This window comes from Lissotriton helveticus, chromosome 3_2 (genome assembly GCF_964261635.1).
Source record: "Lissotriton helveticus chromosome 3_2, aLisHel1.1, whole genome shotgun sequence".
Classification (NCBI taxonomy): Eukaryota; Metazoa; Chordata; class Amphibia; order Caudata; family Salamandridae; genus Lissotriton; species Lissotriton helveticus.
Genome location: NC_136062.1, coordinates 69,101,153 through 69,122,127, shown reverse-complemented (window position 1 = coordinate 69,122,127; position 20,975 = coordinate 69,101,153). Strand labels below are relative to the sequence as shown.

General features: G+C 47.7%; 1 long non-coding RNA gene across 1 annotated transcript in view; it reads left to right on the top strand.

The window, feature by feature from the left end:
- Positions 1–771: 771 nt before the first annotated feature.
- The window catches only part of LOC144826218 (uncharacterized), a 351,176-nt gene continuing 330,972 nt past the window's right edge, over positions 772–20,975 (top strand). Inside the window, exons 1-2 of the long non-coding RNA XR_013609714.1 lie at positions 772–808; positions 1,911–1,990. This is a non-coding gene — a long non-coding RNA (uncharacterized LOC144826218). The remainder of the gene's footprint in view (positions 809–1,910; positions 1,991–20,975) is intronic.

Below are 20,975 nucleotides of genomic sequence, written 5' to 3'. Positions count from 1 at the left end.
ATGGCAGAGTGCATAGCCTTGGTGAGGAGTCCCCATGGATGGCACAACATGTGCTGCAACTGCAGATGACCCTCTTCAGGACCCATTTCTTAGGTGCCAGGGGTACCATTTACAAAGGACTTCCAGAGGTAGCTGAAGTGGTGCCAATCATGGAACAGTGTTTGGGAAAGAGATCTGGCACTCAGAACCTGGTTACAAGGGACCCAGCGCACTTACAGTTTGAAATCACATCAAAGATTAGGCACAAAGTAGGGGCTAACCATGTGAAAAAACGCACTTTGCTACACAAGCCATGAACACTTTTGGCATATATGTTGTGCAACAAACATATTGTAAAAATATGATATAATGTCTTCAAAATCCAAAAAAGTGTATTTCTGTAACATCAGAATATGATATGTCACTACATATAATTCCTCGTTGCAGAGCACATCGCTCTGTATCAGAAAGGCTCTCGATTCTAAAAATAAATTAGGTCGCATGCTGATAGTTCGTTTCAAGAAATCAGATATCATTCCCTGTATCAGGTATCATTAAGAGCTATTACACATTTTATTATTGTGTTTACTGCTGAAAATCGTGCAAAAACACTTCACTTCGCACTTTCTATTCAAATTAGCCTGCGGGAGTCTGGATAAAACTGTTTCAAGATGGCAGACTGCCGTAGTTTGCACAGTCCTCTTTCCATTATTATTAACTTTAGTGGAAAGAGACGCGATGGGTGTATTTAAAAGCTGAGCGTGGAACTAGCCGGCCTTTAGATACGCGAGAAGAAAACAGGAGCAGGCCAGGAGACGAGTTAGTCCCGGTGAGTGAGCCTTAAACAATGGGTGAAGTTAAGGTGAATATGTCAGGGCAGTACAGCCCGACAAGTTAAAAATGTTATAGCCCGCAATAATGATGCCCAGTGTTCTGTTTTAACCTCACGTTTATGAGACGAGTCAGTCCCGGTAAATCAGCCTTGAACAACGGTTGACGGTAAGGTGAATATGTCAGAGCGGTACAGCCTGACAATTTAAATTGTTGTAGCCCGTAATAATGATGCCTACAGTTGTGTTTTATCCTCACGTTTATGAGTATATTGAGACACTAGCGCCCATTTATATTAACAACACAGGAGCATCTATAGGTATTGTCGGATTCTTTAAAAAGGCAGCCCTCGCATGACTAAAAGAATTTATGATAGTGAGGCTTGAGTTCCGTTTTTAGTTCATACATGCATCATGACATTAAAGCCATGCTATCCTGAATAAATGAAGGGGTGCATAGAATTCTTCTGCATGGTCTGGGATGCCACTTTAAAAGATGTAAGCTTTAAAATTAAGCAAAGAAGCAACAATCAAATTTCACGCTACCCTAAAACAAACATGGTGGCGCACAGAATTACTTTGTATGATTTGGGGAGTGCCTTTGAAATAGTTGAGCGTTGCCATTAAACTAAGAAGCAACAATAAAAAGCGAGTATGAAAATGGGACTCACTATGTAATTGTGGCTTTTTTCATTAAATAGGCAGAATTTTGGAGACTCTATCTATTTTAAATAGCTTTGACGGTGTGGAGGGCCATAGCTCCGGTGGCCAAGATAATTTGGACCTGTATAACAGGTATCACATTATGAATGTAGTTTTTTAGAAATATGCCTGTCTATGAGAATTAATAACAAGAACACTGGATTGAACGTTGTTTTTATTTTTAGTTCAACCAATGAGGTGGTAGTCCCTGGCTGCTGTTTTCCTAGGTGCCTGTCTAAGAATTGAATATACTTAGAAAGAGGCCATTAAGGTAGAAACCTAAACAATATTAATAATAAGCCCTTTTTGGCACATGAAAGAACAATAAGAGAATGAAGAGAGTCCTCTTTGGGATATTAATTAATTTTTTTCTTCCTGACATACTATTATATCTTTTAGGGAGGTCAGCATTGCGGTTTATTTAAGAAGGCAACCGGCGAAAGGAGAGGTATATCCTCCTCCAATTCACCAATTAATAGGTGGGTATTACTCTTGATATTTTTGAGGAATGTGTGTAGGATAAGAAATGATGTGAATGACCTGGTGAATAAGTGGCGTGTATAAGTGTGAATAGCACCATCTGTGGTACCAAGACTGTAATATGGAAAATAATATTCTGTTTAGGCTTTTTTCACAAAAAGTAAGATGTCCCAACTGTTATTGATGATATAATGGAATGTGAAATGTAATATGAGGTGTATATTATATTATGAATAGAGTATCTGTGTATGAAAATGATCTTATTAAAAAAAACAAATTCTTTTACATTATTCTTTTTTAGAAGAACAATTGGGGAGATTTGTTTAAAGTATTTGAAGTCTGAAAAAGGTGGTGAACCATTAGATACCACCGAAACGCGTCGCTTCTGTGTCTAAAAGAATACCCAAACAACACCTGGCTTGAATAGAGCTGGTCTGGTTAGAACACTTGAAATAACATCTGGCTTGAACAAAAGAAAAGGCATATTATGTATACATCAAATGCGATAAATTAGCATTCAATTCTATGGGCCCCATTAGGAAAGCTGGTGGAAAATCACCCCGATCACCATGAAGGCGGGAAACAACCGCCCCCGGGACCGCGGATAAACCGGCGGTCAAATTAGGACCAACCGCCAAAAAAGACCGACTGCGGCGGTAGCGGGCTAACAAAAACCGCCTGACACAGGCGGTGACGTCCAAAAACCAACCGCGGCGGTCAGAAACACAGCGGAAAAGCTACAACCCGCCGCAAGCAAAGCGGAGACACCGCACGGGAAAGTAGGATATCCTCGATGGTCCCGCGGTACGATCCGCTGTTTCCTACCGCCGCGGTTGCACACAGGACTGAATTGTAGAGACAGCGGAAGAGCTGCAGCATAGCCACCGCAGCGCACGGTACATGAAAAACATGGCGACGATGCCAAAACACCGCAAATATGCCAAACTTAGCACAAATCAAAGTAGTCATGCCCCCAAATACACAAAACACATACCAATGAAAATAAAATGCCCAAAAAAACATGCAATTCCCAGGACAACACCCACAACACACCTGACAGCAAAATCCCGTTCGGACACACCCACACAGCTGAGTATAAAACCAGTCCCTTTACTGACCACAATCCTTTGCAAAACTCCAGAAGAGAAGAGCATACACCAGATCTGACAGGAGAGGCAAAAGAACACAGCACACACACCACCGCCACCACTACCATCATCACTACCACCATCACACCAGCACCAACAATCCCCCAGCACACAACACACCTCACACATCAACATCACACACACAACACACACCCCTGCACCCACAAACACTTCAAACACCACGCACCATGGCAGCACATAAAATGCCCAAATTCACAGAGAGTGAGTTGACAGTCATGGTCAATGAGATAGTGAGAGTGGAACCACAACTGTTTGGTAGCCTAGTCCAACAGACCCCATTAGCCACAAGGACACAAATGTGGGCAAAGGATAGATCAAAGGGTCAATTCAGTAGGGACCACCCCGTGATCCAAGAAGGAGATCATGAAGCGGTGGCATGATCTCAAGAGGGTTGTCAAAGAGAGGAGAAGCAAGAAACGGGAGCTGGCTGGCAAGACTGGTGGTGGCCCTCCCATTCCACCAAAACCATTCACACCATGGGCGAAGAAGGTGCTTGCCATTCTGCATCCTGAGAGTCTCAGAGGAGTATCCGGGGGAGTGGAGGCTGGTAAGTACAAACAAATGTTAACCAACTCACTGATAAGTACTTCCTTGTACAACCCAAACACCATTACATTTTCCACTCTCAACTAACAGGTAGCTAGCCATCTTGCTTGAGAGGCCCTGTTTGGGGGTGGGAGGCCTGTACCACGACTCCCACCATGCCCCCTGTCCCACACCTGAGCAGGATAGAGGCCTCCCCCACCCAGGAGCATGTGTCAGTCATTGCACTGTTCACCCTCACCTAACAGGTAGGTAGCCATCTTGCTTGGGAGGCTTTTTTGGGGGTGGGAGAGCTGTACCACGACTCCCACCATGCCCCCTATCAGACACCTGAGCAGGATAGAGAGCTCCCCCACCCAGGAGCATATGTCAGCCATTGCACTGTTCACCCTCACCTAACAGGTAGGTAGGCATCTTGCTTGGGAGCCTTGTTTGGGGGTGGGAGGCCTGTACCATGACTCCCACCATGCCCCCTGTCTCACACCTGAGCAGGATAGACACCTCCCCAACCCAGGAGCATGTGTCAGCCATTGCACTGTTCACTCTCACCTAACAGGTAGGTAGCCATCTTGCTTGGGAGGCCCTGTTTGGTAGCCTAGTCCAACAGACCCCATTAGCCACAAGGACACAAATGTGGGCAAAGGATAGTTCAAAGGGTCAATTCAGTAGGGACCACCCCGCGATCCAAGAAGGAGATCATGAAGCGGTGGCATGATCTCAAGAGGGTTGTCAAAGAGAGGAGAAGCAAGAAACGGGAGCTGGCTGGCAAGACTGGTGGTGGCCCTCCCATTTCACCAAAACCATTCACACCATGGGCGAAGAAGGTGCTTGCCTTTCTGCATCCTGAGAGTCTCACAGGAGTATCCGGGGGAGTGGAGGCTGGTAAGTACAAAAAATGTTAACCAACTCACTGATAAGTACTTCCTTGTACAACCCAAACACCATTACATTTTCCACTCTCAACTAACAGGTAGCTAGCCATCTGGCTTGAGAGGCCCTGTTTGGGGGTGGGAGGCCTGTACCACGACTCCCACCATGCCCCCTGTCCCACACCTGAGCAGGATAGAGGCCTCCCCCACCCAGGAGCATGTGTCAGTCATTGCACTGTTCACCCTCACCTAACAGGTAGGTAGCCATCTTGCTTGGGAGGCTTGTTTGGGGGTGGGAGGCCTGCACTCCTACTCCCACCATGCCCCCTATCCCACACCCCAGCAGCAGGGAGCACTCCCTCCCACACAGGAGCACCTGGAAGCCATTGCACTGTTTACCAAACCTTCAGGTAGGTAGCCATCTTCACTGGTCTGGCTGTTTGGGGGTGGGAGACCTGCATCACTACACACAGCACCAATTGCATGCAATGTCTCTATACCTGACATGTACGAGTAATTGATATTCCTCTGCACCATGTAATAACGCCCAGTATTGCACTTAATAATAATAGTGAAGTTGTCTCAATTGTGTAGTGTACAGACAGTCGATGACTCGCAGCTAACAGTATACTTGCACAGTGCCCAACACTGACCATTCCCCATCTAATCCACAGGTGATGAAGAACTCACTGCTGAGGGCAACAACGACCAGCAGAGCCAATCTCTACCCCCAGTACATGGACTCTCGTGTGTTGACTCCCAGGATAGTTTGGACGATGAGCTCTAGGCCAGCCCAGCTAGTGTGCCAGGGATCAACAGGTCCCAGGCCCCCATCCTTCCCACCACCATGGCTGCTGCAACAACAGCACAGCAAACCCCTGCAGTCACGGCCTGTGCCTCCACCACCACCACCACCACCAGTACCACCTGCAGCACCCTCCCTGTCCCAGGGGATGACCAGGACACACCAACAACTGTGGAGGGCAGGGACAGTGAGCGGGGACCCACAGTGGTGAGGCATTAGCATGGAGACATGGGTATTTGGCGGTGGGCAAGCTCCGCCACCCAAATTGCGGTAGCTACCGCATGGCCACGGTGGTGCAACACCGCCATGGGGCATTGCCTACAGCCATTGGGAGCGATGATTGAGGTGGCATGATGCAGTTTTGAAAATCGCGGAAGGCGTGCTCCGCCACCGCGGAGGCGGTCATTGGATGCTTTTGAACGATGCACCATCGCGGTAGCGCACCCCGGACCCCTGCGGTGCATCACCGCCATGGAGCATTGCCTATAGCCAATGGGAGCGATGATTGCGGTGGCATGATGCAGTTTTGAAAATCGCAGAAGGCGTGCTCCACCACCGGGGAGGCAGTCATTGGATGCTTTTGACCTGGACAACCAATTGTTGCAGCTTTGCACCTTACAAACGACCCCAGGGGGCTATAAATCTGTGGGAGTGAGCCTCACATTTCCACTGCTCACAGAGCCTGCTGCCTGGGACCCTCTCCTGCTGCTGCCTCAAGTGCCTGCTGCCTGGGACCCTCTCCAGCTGCTGCCTCAAGTGCCTACTGCCAAGGACCCCCTCACCATTCACTTCCACCACAGGTGTTCCATGTCTTCAGGGATGGCAAGGACAAAGAAGATCAGTGCCAGTCCATTCACAAGCGAGGAGCTGGAGGTCCTAGTGGACAAGGTGCTGGCACAGTACCCAATGCTGTATGAGGGCCCCAATGTAGTGGTAAGTTTCATTAAGGGAGCTGTAGGGCAGGGGGTTGTCAGACATATAATTGTGCTGCTGCAGTATATGCCTGAGGGTGTGGGGTTGTGTCATACACTGACAAACAAACTGTCTCCAGGCCGAAGGAGTGTGTGTGTCCCAATGTCACTGTTTTCCTTGCCTGCAGTTGTATGTGTGAGTGGAGTGCGTTACAATGTCAGTCGTACAGAGCCACAGGATGTTGGACATGTAGGTGCCAGGACAGTAATTGCTCGGGTGAATGTTTCTGTGTGCCCCTGTTGTCCGACTCAGTGTGAACCCAGAGACTAGGCCCAGTGCCTGCCCACCCAAACGAGAACACATCACCAAACTTACATGGTCTTTGCTCCTGTTCATTCACATTGAATAGTTGATATGCACCCTCTCAGCCCTGTATAATTGCACAAAAACCCACTTCTGTAGATGGATCTTTTGTTGGTGAGTCCATGTGCCCCGAGGCCATAGACATTCCAAACACATATGCTCACAGGACATGCTCATTGAATGCTGCCCAGTCATGCACACAGTGCTTCTAGACACAGACACAGGTAGATATGTGATGTATGTAGTGGGCAGACATACATGGGACTGGTGATGTCTGCAAGCCACTGAGGGGGTTCAGTGCAATCCTCCTGCATGTGTGTGATATTATCAGGGACCCTCTACACCCTCATGTATGCATGCAATCACATCTGTTTGGCCCATGCAGAGTGCCCTTGTGAGGTGTCCGCCAGTTTGGGATGGAGGGAGATTATAATAGATCCTGAGTCTGTGTCTTGTTACTGTACTGATAGATGTTGGTACATGACACTGTGTAACTGGTCATTTACCCTTCTTTTCTTCCATACCTGCAGCTCAAGGTACACTAGCGTAAGGCCGTGTAGAGGGCCATAGCAACAAAGGCGCGAGCCCTGGGGGTATTCAACCGACGACGCACCCACTGCCACAAGAGGTGGGACGACATCAGCCGGCTGGCATAGAACGTGGCAGAGATGACATTGGGGCTGCAATCGCACACTGGGCGTTTGGCACGGCACAACTTAACACCACTGATGGTCTGCATATTGGCAGTGACTATTCCGGAGCTGGATGCACGTCTGAAGGAGCACCGCCAGCAAGGCAGGGGTGGGTATTTGGGGATGGTGGCTTAGGCTGGGAGCAGAAGCATGTGTACAGGGCCTTTGGTAGCGGTGGCCCATTAGATGTTCGTGTGGTGGTGCTGTGCTGTGTCATGTGAGTGGCTGCTGGGATGTGTGCTAGTGTCAGGCATTGGGCCAAACTGGCCTTAAAAAGCTGATTCTCCCTGCTGTACTTTCTCATAGCCAGATGTGTTAGGATCCACATGGTCATTCAGCATTGGGATAGCGTGGGGAATCTATTAGGGGTTGAACAGCCGGGTCCACTATCTGAGTGTGACTTCATGTATGCCTACTTTGCATGCACCATGATCGGTGAGGCCCACACATCTGACAAAAAGGTGCCCCAGAGTACCACATGGTGTTTGGTATGGTCTACTTGGCATTGTGGACTGTCATGTCCTAATAGGTGTGTGTGCTGTCCCCTCCTATTCCCGGAAGGTCTGTCAGTGGCAATGAGTGTTGTCCCCACATCATGTCCCTTGGTGTGGGCAGGGCAATTTGTGTGTCTGGTACACTTCATCCATGGGCAGAGTGTTGTGCTGTCTGGCCTCAACATGGCTCAGTCATGGCATATATTCAGTGTTACAGGCACTGTTGTGGTCTATGTAGTGTGTTGCTGCAATGTGATTGCAGGGTGTGGTGGTCACCATGTTGATTTGGGCATCCCCTATACTGCATTGATTGGATTGCTTTGTCCTGATGATGACAGTAACACAACCCTGAATCTCTCTCTCATGCAGAATCGTCAGTGGACACTGGACAGGGAGGAATTGGAGCCGGAAACCAGTGGTGGCGAGAGTAGCACCACAGCTGCACCAGAGGCCAGTGACACAGAGCTCACCAGCGCATCTGAAGGGGACCGTAGTATGCAGGAGGAATCCGTGGCTGAGACACAGAGTACTACATCATCTGATGCTAGCGGTGATGTATTCATGTTGGCAGGCACGGGGGATGGGGAGTCTGCAACATCATCAACCACACAGCGGCCAGTGCCCAGACTCCCATCCACTTCAGCTGGTGCTGCCCGTGTCCGTGTCGGTAAGAGGGGACGAGTTAAATTCACACCTGGCACCGCTGAGCCTGCACCTGTCCCCCCTGCTGCCCTCAGTGCTGAGTCTGTAGAGCTCCTGCGCCAGCTTTGTGTGGGCCAGACCGCCCTGCTCAATGCCTTCAGTGATCATTACAAGAAATTAGGCCAGGTGGTTGCCTACATGGAGGGCATACACTCTGACATGGGTGGGCTCCACCGTACAGTCCAGGCTTTGTCATCCGCAGTGACATCTGCCCTTCAACAGGCACATGCTCTCATTCCTGCTCAGGTGCCTTTATCCACCCCCAGTCAGTAGCCACATCAGATGACAGTGACCATGGTTCGCATGAGTGGCAGACACAATACAGCACAAGGAGCACACAGCAGACACAACCCAAGTGGTCCCGCCCACAGACACTATCCCCACAGAAGAGCAGAGCCACCCCAGAATGCAAGGACAAGAGCCCGTCAGGGAAGAGCAAGGCCGAAAAAACAATGAGGCTGACATCAGGCTCACAGGCCTCAGAGGCATCATCAGCAAAGGACTCTCCTTTCCCTAAAACTTCACGCAGAGCTAGGCGTGCAGTGTCTGTGCCCACTGAGGAGGTGTTGTATAGCAAGGGTACACCTAGGAAGGCAACAGGGGCACATCCCCCCAACACATCAACGCCAATTCCAAGCCCAGTGAAGCAGGTGGAAGAGGGCACTGTAGGGGCCACCCCTGGCAAAGAGGCAAAGGATGGCACTGTAGGGGCCAGCCCTGGCAAAGAGGCAAAGGATGGCACTGTAGGGGCCAGCCCTGGCAAAGATGCAAAGGAGGGCACTGTAGGGGCCGCACCTGGCAAAGAAGCAAAGGAGGGCACTGTAGGTGGGACACCTGGCAAACAGGGGAAGGTGGTCCAGAGGAGTAGCCATACAAAGTGTTCCGCAGGATCCAGCACGTCACCAGAGGTAGTGCCAGTGTCTGTACCTGATGCGGGTCAGTTGGTGTGTGTGCCTGTTGTGTCATCACCAGTTCCCATTAACCCCAAGACAGGGAAGCCATTTCGTATTCCCAAAAAGTGGGAGGGCACCCCTCAAACCTCTCCCACCCACACTGTGTCACAGGTATGCATGACTCCACCTCCACGTGCCACTATACCACCTGGTCCAAACAGCCCTCCAGCTTGCCAAACAACTGATAGCCCTACATCACCTGGGCCTCTATCTCGTCAGTCAAGATTTCCTGCTGTCCCCAACACACAGCCAGCTCAAAGTCTGCCTGACAGCCAAATGTGAGTGGCAGTGCCCCTCATACACCTGTCTCTCATACAGGTGTGTTAGTCCTGCCCATTGTTTGCCACCTGGGTGTTTAGCTGGTCTTGGAAGGATACAGTCAAACACACTCACTGTACTTGCTGTGCCCCCTGCCATGGACACTGGCCCTGTTGCTCTGCTGTGTTGTACTCTCCCCTGTTATTAAACAAAAGGAATCCACTTAAGGAAGGGTTTCCCTACTATGGTGGGGAACACCCTGTGTTGTAAAATACCCCTCACACACCAAAAGGACCCTTGGTGTCATGCTTCATCATGGGGTCTTCGCACCCCTCTGCGGGATGCGGCGTGCTGCGACCAGCGACTGTGCGGGAGCACTAATAGGACTATGCATGGTATATGTGAAGGAATATTATGTGCGTGAGTGGTGAGGTTTAAACGGCGAGTGAAGTTTAAAAAGGGGCCTGGCTCATGGGGTAAAAAATGTTTTAATCTGCCCCAGGGCTGGCACCATCAAAAACGTGCAGTAAACGGAGGTACTATTATGTGCAGGACTATGTGCACTACCTCCCTTGTGTGTGTGTCGACATGCTTCGGAGACTGAGCTCCTTCTTCAGGACAGGGTACACAAATCCCCACCTTACTCACGTATCTTCACTTAAAACATGAAGTTATTTCCAAAAGTGAAAATTAGTGCAGGGCATGATATGTACCTACAGGCTAATATAGAAGTCACTGATTTCGACTGCTATGAATCACTTCAAATGCCTTATGAGCCTCTGGAACATAGGGGAATGCGTGCAGATTCGCTACGAAGGTCTAGGAGACACTGCTGCCTGACTGCCCCATACGCGGATCCACTGAGAGCACTCTCAATGGAGCCGCTTATGGGGCAGTCAGGCAGCAGTGTCTCCTAGACCTTCGTAGCGAATCTGCACGCATTCCCCCATGTTCAAGAGGCTCATGAGGCATTTGAAGCGATTCATAACAGTCGAAATCAGCGACTTCTATATCAGCCTGTAGGTACATATCATGTCCTGCACTAATTTTCACTTTTGTAAATAACTTCATGTTTTAAGTAATGATACGTGAGTAAGGTGGGGATTTGTGTACCCTGTCCTGAAGAAGGACCTCAGTCTCCGAAACATGTTGACACACACACAAGGGAGGTAGTGCACATAGTCCTGCACATTATACCTCCGTTTACTGCACGTTTTTAATGGTGCCAGCCCGGGGGCAGATTAAACATTTTTTTACCCCATGAGCAAGGCCCCTTTTTAAACTTCACTCGCCGTTTAAACCTCACCACTCACGCACATAATATTCCTTCACATACACCACGCATAGTCCTATTAGTGCTCCCGCGCAGTCGCTGGTCGCAGCACGCCGCATCCCGTAGAGGGGTGCGAAGACCCCGATGATGAAGCATGACACCAAGGGTCCTTTTGGTGTGTGAGGGGTATTTTACAACACAGGGTGTTCCCCACCATAGTAGGGAAACCCTTCCTTAAGTGGATTCCGTTTGTTTAATAACTATTGACCAGGGGCTACGAATCCACCTGTGAACCCTCTCTCCCCTTCTTGTTAATTTTGTTGGTACTCTGCCCTGTGCCATGGACACTGGCCCTGTTGCTCTGCTGTGTTGTACTCTCACCTGTGCCATAGACACTGGCCCTGTTGCTCTGCTGTGTTGGAGTCTCCCCTGTGCCATGGACACTGGCCCTGTTGCTCTGCTGTGTTGTACTCTCACCTGTGCCATGGACACTGGCCCTGTTACTCTGCTGTGTTGTACTCTCACCTGTGCCATGGACACTGGCCCTGTTGCTCTGCTGTGTTAGACTCTCCTCTGTGCCATGCCCACTGGCCTTCCTGTTTGTAGTTTGCCTGGGCAGATTATCTTGCATATGTTCAGCATTTTGTGCCTTGCTCTTGTCTACTGTTCTACTGTCACATCTGTGCAATATGTGAATAAAGACAGTTACTCCTGTTGTGTGTTTTGTCATTGTCCTTGCTGATTAAAGTTATTTTGGTGTGTGGATTTGGTTGCCTGTGCCCCATGCTCTATGTGTCACTTCAACATTGCCAAGCTCTTTGCCCGCATCACATTTTTAAACAGGGGTGACAGGGTCTTCAGTCCAGTCAGACACTGATACTTGTGTTATCTGTGTTGGCTCTTTTACCTGTCATGCAGTTCTCTTTTTAGTGGTTTGCTATTTTTGGCTATGTTGTTGCCATGTCAGGTTGGGGTACACTGCCAGCACAGGGTGTGATGCTGTGCACAGGTTTGCATGCAGGCTGGGCAATGTCATGATGTATGTGTGTTATTCCTGTATATGTGCCCAGCTGTGTATGGTCATTTTGTGTTGGTCTTTAGTCCTGGTCCCCTGGCCTATATGAGAATTGTGCTATTGGGTGGTGAGGAGGTGTGCAGTGTGAAGGGTGTGACTTTGTAGTGGGTGTGGATTGTGATAGACAAACATCTGTCACCCAGGAGTTGTGTGCTGGATTGTCCTGCCCTGTGTAAATGTATGCACTTGTGTGAGTTGTCTGTTGTGCACTGTGCAGTGTGTTGGTGTGTCCATGCCGTTCTGTGTGGCTCAACCTTGTTGTTTTGGTCACTTATGAGTGTGCAAAGTGTGTGACTTGCACATCAGTGTTGTGTTTGTTTGATCATCAATGTTTCTTGAGTGTGTTTGTGTAGACTGTGTAGCCCTGCTGCTCCTCACTGGCATTGTGGTTGTGTTTCTCATGGATTGCAGGCTCATGGTGCCATTTCTCCTCCTGTATGGCATGGTGTGTGTGGTGTAATGCCATCACCTATGTGTGCCACTTGTGCCTAGTCATTGTGGGTCTGCATTCCCTCTATTTGTGTATGGTACACCCCTTACATGTCTACTACTGACATGCAAGTCGGTTGACTTTGATGTCAGCTGTCCCCTTTGTTTACATGTGTATGTGCCTCCCCATCACTTCATTTGTGAGACTGTTCCTTGTGGTGCAGTTCTTGGGCCAAGAGTAATGTTCCACTCTGGACATTGCCCCAATGGTTTATGTGTGATGTTCTTGAGCTATTTATCAGTGAGGATTGCCCATGTGCACTTCAGCTGCGTGTGCTGCCCAGTGCTCTGGTGTAGATGGTTCAGCTCTTGTGTCCCAGAGTGGTACATCCTGTTGTTGTTGTGTTGGATGTATGTTTGTTGGCTGTAGTATTGCTTCACTTCCTGGGTGTGCTGTTGTTTTTGTGCTGTGCTGATTTGTGGTGTGTGTGTTGAGGTTGTGTCAGTCATGTCTGTGTGTAGCTGTTGTGCTTGTTATGCTCACACTGCTTGTTGTGCATACAGTGCTGTGTGTATGTGGGCTTCTCATTGCCTGATGTGCATCCCCTGATGTCCTGTGGTGTTTGTTGATTTCTGCTTTCATGTGCATCTGTGGTTGGTTTGATGTGGCAGTGTAGTTCTGTGCAGGTCACTTCTTGTTTGATTTTTGGTATGTTGTGTGTGTGTTTTGTTCTTGAGTGTTGATGTTGTGCACTCATGTTGTGTTTGTGCTCCCAATGCATTTCCACAGTTTGGCTGACAGGGTATGTCTGTTTCTGTTGCGGTTCTGTGTGTGTTCCTGTGGTGTTTGTGTGTAGTTTTTAGACAGGCATCTGTTCAGGCTTCCCTGTGTGTTCTGTTTGTGGATACACCCAGGGTGTGGGTTTGTTTGTGTGTGTATGTGCTGGGAAGTATTGGCAGCCTTCAGTGTGTGAGGCACTGGTGTTGTGTGTTCGTTGTCAGCCACTACTGCAGTGGCTGTCTCCCTGGTTGTTTGTTTTATGGTGCAGGGTGTGGATTGTGCTTGCTTGTTGCTGTGCTTGTTGCTGTGCATGGGGGTGCACAGGATGGGCACCTGGCCTATGACTTGATGGGGTGTGTTGATGTGTGGTTGGGGGTGGTGTGTCCCTGTGGTCTCTGTGCCCTGCCCATGCCTTGGAGTGGCCCTGCCTTCTGCATTGTGCACATGTGTTGACCGCGGCAGTGACGTGACTGGGAATGGGATGTGGCTGCTAGTTCGCGGTTGATGTGTGTCCCGGATGCAGAGGGGTGACTTGGTGCCAGGTGGGTAATGTGTGGGTGCCCTTGTGTATGTGTTGTAACACCCAGCAGGGTATCTGTGGTGAATTGGTCCCTGTGTCAGCCTGTGTGTTGTGTGTTGTATTTGTGTAGTTGCGTATCTGCGGCGGTGTCCGCGGCGGCCCATTTGATGGTAGTGCTGTAGCAGGTACATCACCTGATGCATATGTAGAGCTGGGTCCATGGCATTCATGACCGGGTGGAGAGGACTGGGTCTCTGCTATCGCTCTCTGCTGTCGAGTTTCTGCCATCTCTGGTTGGGCGGTGTCTCCGCTGGGGTGCGTCTCCCTGTTTGCGCCATCCTAATTTGTGGAGCGGGGCGGACGTTCTTCCACACAGCAGTGAGTCTCCATTGGCTCCCACCGCTGCGGTGGTGGGCGCACTTTGATGGTGGTGGGCGGCGCTCCGCGGCGGACGGGAAATGACCCATGTTTTTCTATTCCAATATGGCGGACGTGAGTAGCGCTACTCGCGGGCGGAAAAAGGTGTTTTTCCGCCCCGCCAGCACCGCGGTGGTTCCACTGCCCGACATCCTAATGGACCCCTATGTAAGTATGGGTGAAATTTGCGAATTCGCGGTCTGCGAAATCGCACAAAAGCGTATTTGTGATCCGCAGAATTCGCGAATACGTGCAAATTTTTATTTTTTTGCGTGTTCGCGGGGTTTTGTGCTTATTCGCGGACCGCTTGCAGCGCACCGACCACGAGGTTGCCCATGCAGTCGTACATGGGCGCGGCCATCTTGTGCGCGTTGCGTATTTCCGTTTCCGGGCGCTATTGGCAATGTCTCGTTGTGTGCGGCGCGCTATTACAAGTTTGCGCGTGTTTTTGCGTGCTTGCGGGGGAAATATCGCGCAAACTTACCCACGCAGTCCTCAATGGGCGCGGCCATCTTGTTTTTCTTTCATTGCTATGGTCCTGTGCATGCTTTTTGAATCCCGCTTGAATCTTTGCCATGCTTTCTTTCTTTGAACTTTTTTTGCTCTTTTTTGCTCATAATCTATCTCTCTATTTGTCTAGATCTATATTTTGTGTTTTTTTCAACTTTTTGTTACTTTATAACTCCTTTTTTGGTTTAGCTCTCTCTTTAATTTTTTTTTCTTTCTTCCTCCTATTTTTTTCTTCTTTCGGCCAGGACCATGGCAAAGGGAGCCAGCAAATCAAAGGGGAAGGGTCCCGCACCCCGTAGCCGGCTCCCTTGCGGGAGATTGAGGGGAGTTGATGTAGTGGCCAGGGAGGTTTTCACCGCGGTGGAGGTGGCCGCCCTGGAATTTTTTGTTCAGCGCCACCTCCCTAAGACCGTGGCAGCAGGGGGAAGGCCCGGTCAAGGGTATGGCCTCTGGGAGCATCACCAGCGGTGGGATAAGGTGTGCTGGGCCATGCAGAGGGAGTCGGGGGTCCAGCGCACCTACGACCAAGCGACGCACCGGTGGGACGACGTCCTCCACCGGGAGCAGGACCTGCTCTACCTGCTAGGTGTGGAGATCCCTGGCCTTGGTGAGTAGCTATTTAATAACTACTTTGTTTTTTTCTGCTCTGTGTTAGATTGCTAATATATGTTTTTCCCCGAAGAGCAAGAATGCTGCAGATTCGATTACATTGCAGGTAAATTAATGCTTAAATAGCTTCTGTGAATGCAGGTGCTCGCCTGCTCAGTGGCGTTGCTCCAATGCTTACTTGTTTGCAACTTTGTGCTCATTTGAGCAGAACTGCGTAATGCTAGACAGACTAGAGACTCAAGTCTAGACCTACCTTTGTACTCCTGCTGCCACTAAGAAGAAGAGATAGTGATGGGTTAATAGGTTGAGTATTTTATTACTTATTAGTAGTAGTAGTAGGACATTTTTTAGTGCTCTGCAATCATGATGACGGACTGTGTCTGTCTTGTCGCGTGCTGCTGAGTGCTGGCAGTCGTAGTGGAACCTTTTTGTTGTTGGTTTAGTTGGTGATTTACATAACTTTCCAAGTACACGGCTTGCGAATCCAGCAATTCTGTACTAGTAGTATCCTCCTAGTTGACAATCATCCATGTTGTGTTTCTTTATTTCATGATCATCATCAGCACCTCCCTGGGGCACGGCAACTAGCAGCACCATTCAGACTCCGGTGGAAGAAGGTGGACAGTCACAGCAGTCCCTTGCAGGCTCTTCTGCTGGCCCCAGTAAGTTGTTCTATTGTTATAATAATACTTATACTTCCCTATCTTTTACAGCTCCTATTCATTACAAACTGTTTCCTAATTCTATTTTTTACAAAATAGTCTTTGATCTTCTTCTAATCCAGACTACTTTCTACATTCTTATCCTGCCTCTACCATCACTCTCTGTGCTACTGCTATTTACGATTATGAGTCGGTCTGTGTAAGAAGCTAAGCTTGCCCAGTCGGCAAACGGTGTTAAACAAAACTCTGACCCAGAACAGAAGTTGAGCCTCCAATCCTCTGACAGACTATGTAGTGTGTCTGACCAATGATTTTACGACCCAGAACAACAGAAGAAGACTACCGACGAGTCCCAGCCTATCTGAGTCACTGAAACATGACTTCCATGTGCAGTAGTTTAAACCCTTCAGCTCACTCACTCGTGAACAAAAACCACACAGTGTTTGTTAGTTTTAAAGTTTTATTTTCAATGAAGAAATACAAAAAAAAATTCTTTATTTTTAATAGCGTAGTATTCGGAGCGAGCACTGCTGATAGATGACGTTACAGTTTAAACAACATTCCCATGAATCAAATTACTTTAACGTAATAGTTAACAGACACATGAAATTATTAGAAAAACTGTGCGGAAGGCAGTGCCACCACCTTCTTTAAAGTACTTAAAGTACTGCTGATGATAACTTACTAGTAGTTGGGGAATCGTCCTGTTGGGAGAAGGGCAATGTAATCTTCTTTCTGTAATTAGAAAAATGGTGCACGGTAAGCAAGCATTCATCAGTTGTCCTAAGAAGTGTAGCATTTAATGGAATAAGCATATAAAAAGTTAACACCCTCCCCTAAACCGTTACTATTTTTCAATCCCAGTAATAAAAAATGGGTTATGTAACATTTCCTTCCATTACGAGACGAAATAGGGGGTTGTGTATGGCATCTGAAAATATGGCATGTTTTTTCGAGACGTCAAAACATCTGATGCGGCACAGCTGACCACTAGTGCCGGGGCCAGCACTGCGGAGGGCTCCACTCTAGGGGCGGATGCGGCGGCGCCACCAGGACGAGATGGGGGGAAGGCTAACGGCGGCGGACGGTGGTAAGTTATTATACTCCTTACTTATTGACATTTTTGAGTAGGCTCGCAAAGGAGTGTATGATGTACTGTACAGTACACTAGTACAAGTACACTGTACTGTTAAGAACAGTTAATAATTTAGAACTACTTTTTTGGCTATCACGGAGAAGTCAGTCAACCTTGACTTGTAATAGCATTAGCGGCTGTACTTCTCGGGTAAGCAATGGCCCCCTCTACTTGACTTCAACTCAGCTGGCAAACTTTTATCGTGAAGCCAAGTCATATCAGATGTACTTTAGGGATGTGAAGAATGAAAAGTGAAAGAAGGGTGAAATGAAGGCCGAGTGAGTCTTAACATTTATGACTGTAAAGAATGGTGTTTTTGAATGCAAGTCAAGAGAAGAAGACGGTGGTTTCCCAAATATAATGAAGAGGGTGTTAGTTGGTTGTTGAGAAAAAAAGAAAACTTGGGAAATTTGAGACATTAAGAAGAATGATAGACGTACTTTGGAAGCCTGGATGTTATCTTTTTTTCCTCATCGATAGCAGAGGTGTATGATGTAGTAGAGCAGATGCTGAGTGGCTAAAGATTGTTACTTTGAACAGCATGTCCGTGCCAGAGTAGCAAAGCGGAGGAAATCCAAATACTAGAATTTATGATTGATCACAAATACTTCCTTCCTTGACTAACAGTACATTACTTTACTTTGCAAGCGCAGCATCTATTGTGTAGGATTGTATAGTTGACAACATTATATCAAGTCAAGTCCCTTCCTCTGCCAATTATGGGTTCCGCACTCACTCCCTATGTAATAATTTTATTTCAGCTGTGTCATGGGTCTACTATCGCTGTAGTTCACTCAATCTATCAAAACAAAGCACCTAAAGGCATCCATCATATAACCAAAGATCATGTGATCGGCAGGATAATGACATATGATCAGAATTTAATAATCTCCATTCTTCTTTTGTTGTAGTAAAGACCCGGGGGGCAGTGCAAAAGATGTCATTACATTGAGCAGTAGCCCTTGATGTAACCGAGTATGGCCAGTGGCAGAGCCACCCCTATAGAAAAGTAAGAGCTTCCTATCCCCACCTGCATGTACTGCTTAAAGTACTGCAAGTCTGCGTCATCATGGCTTGTGTCTGTTTTTCTTGGGTGCAAGCTGAGTGACCTGCCATGCCAGCTACCACAAGTTCACGTACCACTAATTTCTTTTGAAAAACAAGAGAAAAAAACAGAAGACTTGTTTTAGTACTCTCTGACTATGTATGTAATGTATTAGTGAGTCCATCCATAGTCCTGCTAGTGGAATTCCTGAAACTCCCAGTAATGACACGGCAGAAAGATACATGCCAAAATGTTATACTGTGTTTGCTACTTGCTGTTGTTACTGAGAGTCAACTTTCAGTAAAATTATTTTGACTTTATGTTAAAGACTATTGGCTACAGTATTTTTCTTTCTTTCTTCATATAGATGCTACTCCAACAAAGCTCACCCGAAAGGAGATGGCTGTCCGGGCCAGGGCCCGTAAGCCGGAGGCTATTTGTGCCGAGTATCGGCGGCTGTGGGCTCGGGAGCAGGAGGAGGAGACAGCAACCACTGCATCCTCCTCCAGTGCCCCCGTGTCCACCAGCAAGAAGCCTCCAGCCAAACGGAGCCATGGCCCGACAGCCTCCCGCCGCCGCGGCACAGCAGCAACACGATCAGCTGCCCCCCCCAGATCCTGGATGGTACTTCAGCGCCGTCTCCGTAAGAGAGTGGAGTACCTGGAGCGGATGGCCAAAAAACATCAGCGCCAGCTCCGGGACCTCCGCAAAGAGCTGCGGGACGTGCAGCAACAGCTGTTCACACTACGCCACTGGAGGAAGTGACTGTCCCTTGCCCCTTTTTTAAAGACTGTTTGGGGTGGGAACTGGGTGTTTGGGAAAGGGGACTTTTGGACTTTTGGACATTGGTTGGGGTTAGGTAGGGGGGTGAGTTGGGTTAATTTATTTTATTTTTGTACTACATAGATATATTTCTTAGTAATTATTTTTCAAACCAAAACATAGTATACGCGTTCATATTATTTTGTGTGGGGGTGGGCGGTGGTTACTGGACGTTTGGTTTCTTCCAACTTACCAGCATGACTGAAACATCTAGTCCTGAAATGTACAAAAGTGCCAGTAACCGAGTTACTGAAATCAGTAGCCCTACTAGTACTTTACTAGTAGTACTGTCAGTCTCCGCTCTCCTCCCAGTCCTAGCCCATTATTCTACCTTTCCAAAATGCTTATCTTACCTGTGATTCGTGTTTCAGAATAGGGGTAGCCACAGGGCTGCTTGCATGGTAAATGTTGATTAAGGTTGGTTGTTGACATGCATCCTCGACGGATAAAATATCATTGTTGTGCTGGTAGTAGTAGTGGTACACACTGGCAGTAGCAGCATATAAAAAAAAAGGAAATGAAACATTGAGTGGCCTGAGCGTAGCATTAGAAACAGTACAATAGATAGTATGCTACAGAACAGTGCCATAAATTGTAGCCTAAGCAGTGCTAAAGTATTCTAAATATAACTTTACTAGCTTCGTGGACTATGGCTACTATAAGAAATATTATGAAGCAAAGGATACTTAAACATAAGAATTAACCATTTGATTAGTCATGTGTACGAGCATGATATTTGATGCTCAATTCACGATGTCGCACATGAAATTCCATTTTCCAACATGTTTCTGGTGCTGCTTAGACCTTATCCTCCCCTGCAAGTGTGTGGAATTTCTTGTTGTCAGTCATACCTCAATGAAAAACCACACAGCCCGGGGGAAGAGGGTTAGGGTTTTTGAAGATTGGATGGGAATGGGGTTTTTTGGGAAAAGTTTTGTGGAGAGGAGAAAAAAAAACACTGCATGGACAAACAACAAATGAAGAGAAACACATTTATGGATTCAAAGATATCTATAAATCTTTAACGGGACATAAAGGTAGTGCACTACTGCATAAAAATATATATCAAAGAAATGTATGAAATAGCTGGAGAGATGACTTTGAAGCAGAGAACAAAGAAACGCACCTAGTCACATTCGTAGATGTTCAAGTTTTTTACAACAATAACATTTAAAAGAGAAGGAGAAGTTAAGAGAGAATACTGTAACTTTATATTGTAGTTGTCCTGTTGAATTGGTGAAGTTGCATGCATCCTGCCATTCCTCTTATTCGCGATATACTCCTCCATTCCATCTTACGCTCCGTCAATGAATATTGGTGACCACACACACTGTCCACTGGCTGCCTGATGAGTAATTGCGGATTACATCTGAGTTCAGCGTTTGTTCCATGGCACATAGTAAAAGCCGTCCTGTCATTTTTGATGGGAAAAAACAGTGAGTGAACCAGTTCAAAAAATATAGGGTACGCTGTTTAGTGCAAAAATAACACTTTCAGTTTCAGAGTCGACAGTATTACAAAACATACAAGCATCATTTCAAAAGTGCGTACTCTGAGTCTCGTTTTCAAGGATAAATAAGTGTGGGCAAAATTTGCGGATCTTTCCCCTCAAGCTAGGTGTAAAGTGTAAACTGCAATATTAGAACCCTAACCCTAACCCTAGGCAATAACCCCCCTTTTTCAGCATGGATTTAGTCCAAACCACTTGATTCCGATATTAGACCTTCCCAGCAATGCCCCAAGACCTGCCAACCCACCCGCAAAAAAGCAGAACCCCCCAAACATGCAAAAAGCAAAAATGGAAAATCTCATACTTAGAGTATTTTCGGCCTTCTTTCAATTCTGTCCAAACGCGCTCTGCAGCTAGGCCCTAACTCCCCCTTTCCACCATGGATTTCCTGAAAAACAAATGTAATAAAAATTAGACTGTGCCAGCAGTGCTCCCA